Genomic DNA, 10,129 nt, shown 5'->3' with positions numbered 1-10,129 from the left:
GTGAAACTATTACTACTTCGTGCAAGTAGATATTGGAAAGGTCACGATTTTAATGATAAATGATTTCAAAAGTAAATAATCGATAAAATCATGAGCTGGCAGTGCCGGGTGAGGTATGATCCATGAACATTCAGTTTACATGATCAGTGCTTTACAGTAAAACTTATCTGTGAAATATAATCGTTTTCTGAAAAGTGCACGGTATGGAACATGTCTAGCTGTATTCCATCACAATACAATACAGTACGTGCATATGAGGCCAGTGGCGTAACGAAGGGCCCCGCCGACCCTGTTGTGCGGGGGGGGGGGGGGGGGAGGCGCTATATTAGGAGGGCGCCAAATCATCGTTTGAATGTGGGACAATTTTGAAAACTTAATTACGGTACTATCAAAACTGTGCGTTTTGCTCTAGAAACACAGTATTTTAGAGATTTTACTGGCGTATCATCGAAATTCATCTAATTAGTCCAATTTTAGAGAGGGACGCCATAAGGGGAGGGGCCCTACAGGGGGTGCTTTTTCAGCAGGGGGGGGGGGGGCAACAGGCAATGTTATGACACTGTATGAGGCCCTAATGGGGTAGATGAAATGCTTGACAGGTTATTTGCAGGGCACTGGTGATAGGAATTATGTGAACCTCTATATTACTTGCTGTACGACAGTGTTAAACAAGGAACTGAAACCGAGGGGTTCCGTTCAGGCCCTTCACTACACACTTCACTACACACTTTGTTTCTGTCTAGTTCTAATGTACCGTCACAATAGTGACTTTAATAATTAATATACCAAAATTTTCAATGCCATGCCTTTTTGGTTTCCCAGAGAGGCCTGGTATAAAGAAGTTTAACTACATAATGAATTTATACAAGCTTGATTGTTAGAGACTACTTACCTGGTGACCCCTCACCCCAGGCTATACTGTTCATAAACATAAACCGAATAGAGATTATGCGGAATGACAAGCTGAGCACTGCCCAGAACGAGACTACAGACTGCAGCTTCCCGTCTTTTTAGACTGGGAGGATGCCCAACAGTTTAATGGTGAATACATCTAAGATTTCGATACAGAGGTTGTAGCTGTATAATTTGATTGACGGTGTCAACCCTTCCAGATCGTTGTAAAAAAGCTTAATTGTAAGTTTATAGCCAACCAAGAAGCACGCCGAGTTGGACTTACTGCAGGCGGCGCTCAGCCTGTCATTCCGCCTATTATAGATCGATTATAAATCTTTATGTTTATGAACATGATTAGATAGCCTGAGGTCCCCATGTAAAGTTAGACTCACCCGTTTAGGGCAGCTTCTTAAGGGGGCGGAAAATATAAACCATCTTTTTAATAAAAAGAAAATATTGAAAAACTTAATTTAATTAAAGTATTAGCTAAATTATGTCTTGTGCTTAATTTATAAGAAGTGACAGGCTAATAACAAGTTTTGCAAAACTTTTTACTGATAGTAATAATCCTGTCCATGTCCAGTTCGTAATTACGACTTCGTTCAGTTTTTACCTGGCCGCAGCAGTGCACGCCAATCCCTGTGCGCGGCGCTTTTTTCAAGCTTTCTGAACGTGACGCACTTGATACATGTTTCGCCTTCGGCGAAAAGTGGCATGCAACGTATGTCAATGACGCACAGGGTTCAAATAGCCATGTGTATACGCGTACTGCGTGACGCGCTTGTTTCACGGCGGTCGCGCGCTACTGCAAGCGAGAGGGCTCTGGTTAGACTGTAGAGGCTCTTACGGGCATATGATAGAATGGAGTGTACTGAACACTCTGACGGTATCGGGAACCTTCTAGAGCCTTCAGAAGCTGTGTTGTGAGCATTTTACTGCCAAAACTTCGGACATCTACAGACACCGGAATATCGACTAAAAATTTTTTCTGAGTTGTTCCCCTAATTTCTCTTAGGTTGCTTAAGCCCTAGAAAGTGTCAGATCGTCTAAATATTGCTCCATTCCGGTGTTAGAGACCTCGAAAATTTCGACCTCGTAGAACGTGTTGCGCGTCGTATGTAGTGTTTACAATGGAAAAAGTGCACTTAAATCTGATTCGGTTGCGGCGCGTGACGTATCTAGCACGATATTTGCTCGAAAGCGCGTCACTGCGCCAGAAACCTCGTGGTACCGTAACACTGTAGAAATAGATAATCACAAGAGACACAATAAACGTATCATCACTATGCAAAGTTAATGTTAAAATGATACAATAGCCCTGCTTTAACAGATTAATCCACATAAACACTATATTTCTACAGTCCGATCAGTAAATCGAACATGTTTTTGAAGATAAATCTTCTGATAGAATTCGTTTCTACATTGAAAGATTTCTTTTCTAATCTCCTTTAAGAGTGCTGTCTTTGTTAAAGTGTTATCATCTCTATCCGCATCTATTGTTGCGGCAAGATTAGATACGATCCTGCTGTCGAAACAAACTCGTCTTACCGACATTGTCTTTCTGAAAACTGATGTGATCAGATTAAACATTGCTGGAGTTTGCAGCGTTCTCAGATAAATTAGACGTCACATAGTCATTGTACTTAAGCTTCAGGTCAGACACGAGGTACAGTTCTGGTAAAACATTCTCCTGCTCCAGTTAAAAGGTCCGTATCAATACCTGCACTCATTAATGCAGCATTGGTGTTGTCGTGCGTGGACACGTGTCTTTCCATTTTAAAACTGCCTTAGAGACAGGTTTTTAACTTACAGCTTCAGATAATTTACCCTTCAATTGTTTCACCCTCGAGTTGCTGTACCTCAAACGACATGTTTTGTGATATCTACCTAGCTTGCTATAGAGATATTTTCCGAGACTCTCAGGGTTAAGAACAGGGCACTTGTTCATGTGCGAATCAGGATTAACATCGATGTTGCACAGATCCTGACGATTTCTGTAGATGTCCACAGATATTATGTTGCGAAATCGACGAAGAAACTATTATCTTTTCCTTGAATCAGACTATCCTTTTTCGTTTCTAACGTCTAGGGAAATTCGTATTGTTAAAGAAGAATAACCTCTCATACTCTTAAAATTAAATCGAGATAATATGTATAATAATTATATTTGCGAGCAAAAGTTTCACACAAACCTGTTCAACCTGGCATATGAAACACAAGTCTCAGTCCATTTCAAACAAATCAACATCTGGTCCACTTGATTTGGAACTAAATGAAGAAAGTCTCCACATTTTCTTAGTTCTATTCGAGGAGGGTGACAAAGGCGGGACTTTTTCCACTTGGATGGCAATAGCTTCTTCAATCTTCATCACAAGGGGATTCGTCAATTTCAGAAACAGCACTGTACACCTGCAAATACTTTATTACTTCCCACATTTATATCAACAGTATCATATCACATAAGTTTGAGATCGTACAAGTGTTATATCATTTTAAAAGTTTGCAAATCCGATAGAAATGGATTAAAAATTACTACTCGCTGTCTATTTACCTTTGAATAATAATGTTTTTCAGGAGGTGACCGGGACATGATTTCAGGCCTGACCGGGACCGGGATACAAAATGTGACTTGACCGGGACCGGGACCGGGATAGCTCAAAATTGAGATTATCAATTTACCAGGACCGGGACCGGGATAGCTCAAAATTGTCAATTCCGGTCGATTACTGGTTAATTCATGATTATAATTTATTACTCAAACTTGTTAAGCAATTTTAAACATTGTTGTATTTGGCTCAGAGGATATTTAAAGATGAAATTCACAATGAATGAAAGGAAAAACTTAAAATCACAGTGAATGAAATTATGTAAAAGATCCCGGTCAAAATCCCGGCAAATTTGAGTGATTGACCGGGACCAGGACCGGGACCGGGACCAAGAATCCCGAATTAACCGGGACCGGGACTGGGACCGGGATCATAAATAAATAAATCAGCATTTGACCGGGACCGGGACCGGGATAGCTCAAAATTGCCAATCCCGGTACCGGGAATCCCGGTCACCTCCTGATGTTTTTAAATGTTAGTAAAACAGGAGGAAACCACTCAACCTGTTATAGTTGTCTTTTACATAGTTAAGACACTGAATACACAAAAAAAGAGGTTTGCTTTGGTGAGCACAACCCAGGATTGATCTTCTGCAGCAGGGCGAGGAATTCTCTAGACTGTTTTGTAATTCGTTCACTTTCAGAGCGGAAGAAAACTGTGTCATTAAAATCCTTTATTTCTATTCGGGTACAGATACAGCACTCTGAAAATTGATGAATGGTCACATTTTTTGTATACCCTACGGCAAAGTCTTATGTATGTGGTAAAAGAATGAATATAATAACATCTATAAACAAAAGAGCACCTAAAGAGGCTCAGCAAAGTGCTGGCCTATTTACGCTTACGAAGACTCATTCGTTCAATATGTCTCAAAGTAAATAAACTCCTCCATCCTACTCTATCTCTTGCTAAGTTCACTAAGTTGGTAAAATCATCTTCATTTTTCAAATAAATTTGTCTCTTAAATAGGTCCTTTTTCACAATAATATCATACAAATTAGTCCTGTGTCTACCCACTCGTCCCTTTAGTGTTTGACATCCTAGTGAAGCAAATAACAGAGACTGGTAGGCAGGCGTGTCGTTATCAATGCGTAGAACATGACCTAGCATTGTCCACCGTGCCTTTTCCACTCTCTCGGAAAGGGGCCTGGTCTGGGTACGAGCGTAGAGGGCCTTGTTAGATATTGAGCTAGGCCAATAGATGTGTAGGATGCGCTTGAGGTGCTTCCTCTGAACAACATCAACAGACTCTAGAACATGCTGAGGTACGGCCCAGCAGCAGCAGTTGTACAGGAGCACTGATACTACTAGTGAGTCGTAGATTTGATCTTTCTCTTCTCAGTTATCTGACTCCTCTCTGATCCCTGGCACCACAGCTTGTCAAATGACCAGAAGGCGGTGTTAGCTTTATTCATTCTATTAGTAACATCCTGCTCTGATCCAAGCTTAGTACCAAGAAGCGTCTCGTTTCTCCACTCCTCTTTTCCTCTTAGTTCATTATCCCACTCGGCACATGCACCAACTTCTTCTAAATACACTCTGGTAAACTTTGTCTTTGTGTCATTGACAAAGAGACTCCATTCACTGAGAATATTCTTGGAGATCTGAAAGATATCCTGTAACTCCTCCATATCTTCACCAATCTCCTCTACATCGTCTGAATAGCCGGACTCAAGAGGCATGTGGTTATCGGCTATCGGAGGGTTGGGGGTTGAGGGGAGGACCGCTCTTATGTGCACTACAGCTCCAGCCAGATTGAGGGTAAACAATTTACCAGCTGCGCTGTCTCCTTGGGAGGCTCCTATGTTGAAAGAGAACATCTCTGAGTCAGTAGAACACACTCTGACTACTAGAGTGGTGTTAGCCATGAGGTATTGTACAAGCCTCAGGTCGTCTCTGGAGCATCCTGCAGCTTCTAGTAGTCTGATTGTTGTACCTCTGCGGATGGTATTGAAGGCAGCTGACATGTCAATACTCACTTTGTTCCATTGAAACTCCTTCTTCATTACTACAGATATGAGCATGCTATGTGCCCAAACTAGGTCGGCACAGCTCCTGCCAGCTTTGTAGGCAGCTTGGAACGGTCCGGTGAAGTTTTTTATTAAAGCCTAAACTTAACTTCTACCAATTCAAAATTGTTTACGTCGGTCTCTCCTCCTTGAGCCACTTTTCACATAGCTATTGAGTATAAATCACTCTAGCACAAGCGATTTCAAACCCCCTCCCCTAGGCTGGATTAAGTTATTATATGTGAACTGTGCTCTAGTGCATGACTGACTTTACATTATGCAGAGCATGCAGAGTTTTGATGTTTCATAAACTTATGAATAAAGTTTTAAAATCGTGACATAAAAAGCAGTGGTCGCCCGGTGCCCCCTGGCCAAAATCACAACCCCCAGCCAAAGATTGGCAATTCTCCGGGGGTAAACCCTGGCCCCGGCCAATTCTCAGTGGTCAGCCCCGGCCCCGGCTATATTGGGGCTCCCCGGCCCCGGTCAGAATCCTGCCCCCGGTCGACCACTGATAAAAAGTTAACTCACTGGATTTGTCCAAAAGCGAGAGAAAGTACTGAGAAAGCACTTATACGTCACCACCAGAGGGCCTAGAGCAGAGAGGTTATCTTTGTCTGTTTAATTGAATATTGAGTATATAATATGAGATTTAAGATGAACATGACAGATATAACGTCCAAATTCTAAAGTTCCACCAAAATTGAGTCACATTAAACTTGGTTACGTAACTTGGTTACGTAACTTGGTTACGTAACACAACAATTTTAGTTCTTCATTATGGTAGGTGATTTGACATAATGAAGTGTAGACTAAATTATTATTTATAATAATTACCTGTCGGAGGGATTTAAGTGTTCCTTTGAACAGTCCTTTTCTGGAAGGTTGAGAGCTTTCCATACATCCAGAGAGCCAAATTGGATTTGTCCTTCTTTCGGGCATATGCAATCTTTGATATGATGCCTTGTACATTTTGAAATCCTGCAGTTATCATTATTCAATACTTATAGAGCCTTAGATAAGGGGTTAGGGGTCGTTCACATAATATTGTGTAATTGCAATATAGTAAGGTTACTGTACATTTCCAACCCTTTGTCATGTATATCACAACAGATGATGTTAAAAGCATAATAATATTATGATACAGTTTTACAGTTTTTTTTACGTGTTGATAATCTAGCTCATATCTCTATTTTATCGCTACATTACAACTGCCATTTTGCTGGTACTGTGTTTTTACTTTATACAAGTACAAGTAATCGATGGAGGAAATGGATACTCTTCAAAGATTGTCAGTTTATTCTACCTAGCTACATTACTGAAGAGTATGAGGTCTATAACGGTTGGATCACTGAACTCGCGGAAGCTACGAACTGTGACAATAAATCTGAGTTTTCAGTTGAAACGTTCAAAAAGCCAGTGAAGTCAGTTTCAGTAAAACATTTATAATTTGTATTCTGCGTATCAGACTACCGATAATCATGTAAGTACGTTTCTGGATAACAAGAAAGATATGGAGGAGTTGATGAGCGATCTTATCCGATCGCAAAGTACTGTTATCAAGCTGCAGGCTGAACTTCTGGAAACTAAATCGAAGCAGTTGGAATCCATGCACTCCACCGTCAAGACCGCCGTTCAAGACACTGTCCAAGCTGAGATGAAGTCATACAGTCAAGCTGTGACTAAAAATGCACCTGTGCTTGCAGAAGAGAATTTAAAAAAGGTTGTACAGAATGGTGTATCGGAAGAGGATCGCAGTAGGAATGTGCTCATCTTTGGTTTGAAGGAGACTGATGAAGAGGAACTGTGCAATAAAGTTACCGTGATTTTTCAGCAGATTGAAGAAAAACCACGTTTTGAAGCTATCTGGGTTGGGAGAAAATCAGCCAACAAGACTAGACCAGTCAAAGTTTCGCTACATAATTCTAACTTACCGTTCATCAGATATTAGTAAATGCCAAAAAGCTGAGACTGTGTGAAGATCATAAGACTGTTTTCATCTCTCCAGATCGATGACCTGAAGATCGAGTTATCCATCAGCGGTTGGTCTTGGAAATGAAACAGATAGCCAAAGCAGGCATGGATCCACCGTGTAGGTTCGGGTGGGTGCGCACCCACCCAAAGGGTGTTGCACCCACCCAAAGGGTGTTGCACCCACCCAAACGATTTGAAAATGTTCACACAAAAATTGTCAAATTTTGTATATACTAAGGGTCAATTGACTTCTGTAATCAATTGAGACTGTTTTGGAGATATTAAAATATGTTTAGTCCGAGAGTAAAATTCCAAAATTTTCCAGGGGGCTTCACCCCCCCCCCCCCTCCCCCCCCCCCCCCACCATGCGCCAAGCTGCACCCACCCAAAGATTTTGAGCTGGAGCCATGCCTTAGCCAAAGAAGACACAAAAAACATTATTATATCAGAAGTGGTAATATTTCTAGTGAGGACAAGATGTTAGAGAGTGATACATAATAATGAGTGATATACGTCCATAAGTTTTTAATTTTGATTGTTGATATAAGCGTGATAAAAATAATTTATTTCATTTGTATTGGACGGGACATACACAAAGATGCTACGTATGGTGCTGGGTATCTCATGGAAGGACAAGGTCAGCAATATAACTTTGTATGGTAGTCTACCAAGGCTGTCAAACAAGTTACAAAGCAGGAGACTAAAAATGGCAGGACACTGCATCAGACATCCTGAGCTACTTGCCAGTGATTTAGTCTTATGGAAACCTATGCATTGTAGAGCACAGCAAGGCGACCAAGACAAAGCTACTTGTCTATGTTACTGAAGGAAATTGGGACAAACTCAAAAGAGGAACTGTGAACTCTGATGCGGGACAGGGATATATGGAGGGGGTTATCTGGCGTAGATCGGACTTAGTTCCGACAAAGTAGTAGTATTTCATTTCATTTCATTAATAACCTGCATAGTTGAAAAGTTGATTGATGTAGTTTCGATAAACAGGCGTCGTTCAACTCCACTCATTTCGTTTCAAGCTGGAATGTAGTATTGTTTAGTGTAGGTTTGTTCATGTACCTCTCATCATCAAAAGGTTTCAACTTATACAGCATCGATAACATCATCTAACAAAGCTTTTTGAACAGCTTAAGATTCAGTTAAAATTACATTATTCAGATACATTTTGTAAAATGAAACATTGTCAGCCTGTATTTAATTAATTATAATAATTATGGTAATTTAGCTAAAAATCAAACCATTTGAGTTTTCATTGTTATCAAAATAATGTCGATCTAAATTCGTCTTAATCTGCATGGCTGTGAGCGGATTGAAGTCTTTTAACAAACCACACAAGCTTCTTTCATCAAGAAGATTCTTGAAGTGATTCGCATGTACACAGAGTCTTAGCTGTCTTAGCTAGTTCTGGGTCCATAAACATGTCACCTTCTTTCTAATGATGATTGTCAAGTTTGTTCAGCAACATAATTCAGAATTGCAGAAATTATTTGAATCTACTAGAGATGAAATGGCTTAAATAACAAGCAATAGATGTTTTTGATTGAAATACATTTTCGTGCACATACAGAATGAATGGTTAATAATTTAATATATATGTAGACCAAGGTCTGTGCACGGGATGCTTCCTGGAAGAATCCAGTTCTTTTAGCGGGGCACCCTACCTAAAGATGTAACTAAACAATACATATTGTAGTTTGACTACTTCTTTGAAACAATCAAAGAATGGGGGAGCTAAGGGAATGATTGCTCAAAACGAATGATATCTTCATGAATTCAATGCAGCATCTATACATTTATTCGAAATTAGTGATGGATGAGGGGGTTTAAGTCAGGCATTCCTGACATTTACTCTACTACTATTTATAAATTCAAAATCATGTTAAGAAGATAGCAGCAACTAATCTATATTATTTACAGTGCTCTATTTTATGTGTACTGAAGAGTGCCTTTACAATATTCCACTTTGTGGTGTAGATTTCCTCCATATCCAACAGGCAACACTGAATGAGTGATGGATGAGGGGGTTTAAGCCAGGTGTTCCTGACATGTATTCAAAATTGCATTGAGAAGATAGCAGTAACTAATCTATATTATTTACAGTGCTCTATTTATGTACTGAAGGGTACCTTTACAATATTTCAGTTTGAGGTAGGGTTCCTCCACATCCAACAGGTAACACGGAATGAGTGATGGATGAGGGGGTTTAAGTCAGGCATTCCTGTCAAAAGATCTATAATTAATCTTGTAAGGGTACCATACAGTAGACATTTTATTGTTGATTGTGAACCAAAAGTTAATTCATACCCACAATCGATAAATTATAAATCCAAATATTCATATAAGCAATGCAATACTAAATTGGTGAAATTGTATTAACAAAAGGTAATCAGCCAAGTAAAGGTATCTCAACAATATAACATTGAAGTATTAGAAATGGCACTCTACTATTATAAAACACTTTACTGTGCTGTTTTAAACAATATTATATGAAATTAAGCCAGAGAAGGCATGAACTTCAGAAAAGGACAAAACACTACCGATACAAAAACTTAAATGAGTTTCAGGGAAGGGTTACTAAAATTTTACGGTAGCGCTCGATTTTATTCAAAAAATTTCAAAGTGCTTAGCACC

The 10,129-nt window shown here is 39.8% G+C and overlaps 1 protein-coding gene and 1 long non-coding RNA gene across 2 annotated transcripts in view; one reads left to right on the top strand and one right to left on the bottom strand.

The window, feature by feature from the left end:
• LOC134816726 (arginine and glutamate-rich protein 1-A-like) overlaps positions 1 to 10,129 on the top strand; it is a 1,122,901-nt gene that overhangs the window by 233,774 nt on the left and 878,998 nt on the right. The window lies entirely within an intron of this gene.
• Positions 4,010 to 8,810, bottom strand: LOC134817200 (uncharacterized). The gene is made up of 5 exons (XR_010160482.1): positions 8,737 to 8,810; positions 8,444 to 8,517; positions 6,347 to 6,490; positions 6,041 to 6,102; positions 4,010 to 4,203 (listed from the first exon to the last, which is right to left on the bottom strand). It is a non-coding gene; the product is annotated as an uncharacterized LOC134817200 (long non-coding RNA).

Source organism: Bolinopsis microptera, chromosome 6 (assembly GCF_026151205.1).
Source record: "Bolinopsis microptera isolate Bmic1 chromosome 6, MBARI_Bmic_1.0, whole genome shotgun sequence".
NCBI lineage: Eukaryota > Metazoa > Ctenophora > Tentaculata > Lobata > Bolinopsidae > Bolinopsis > Bolinopsis microptera.
Note: the sequence above shows the minus strand (reverse complement) of the source record. Positions and strands in the feature narration are given on the sequence as shown.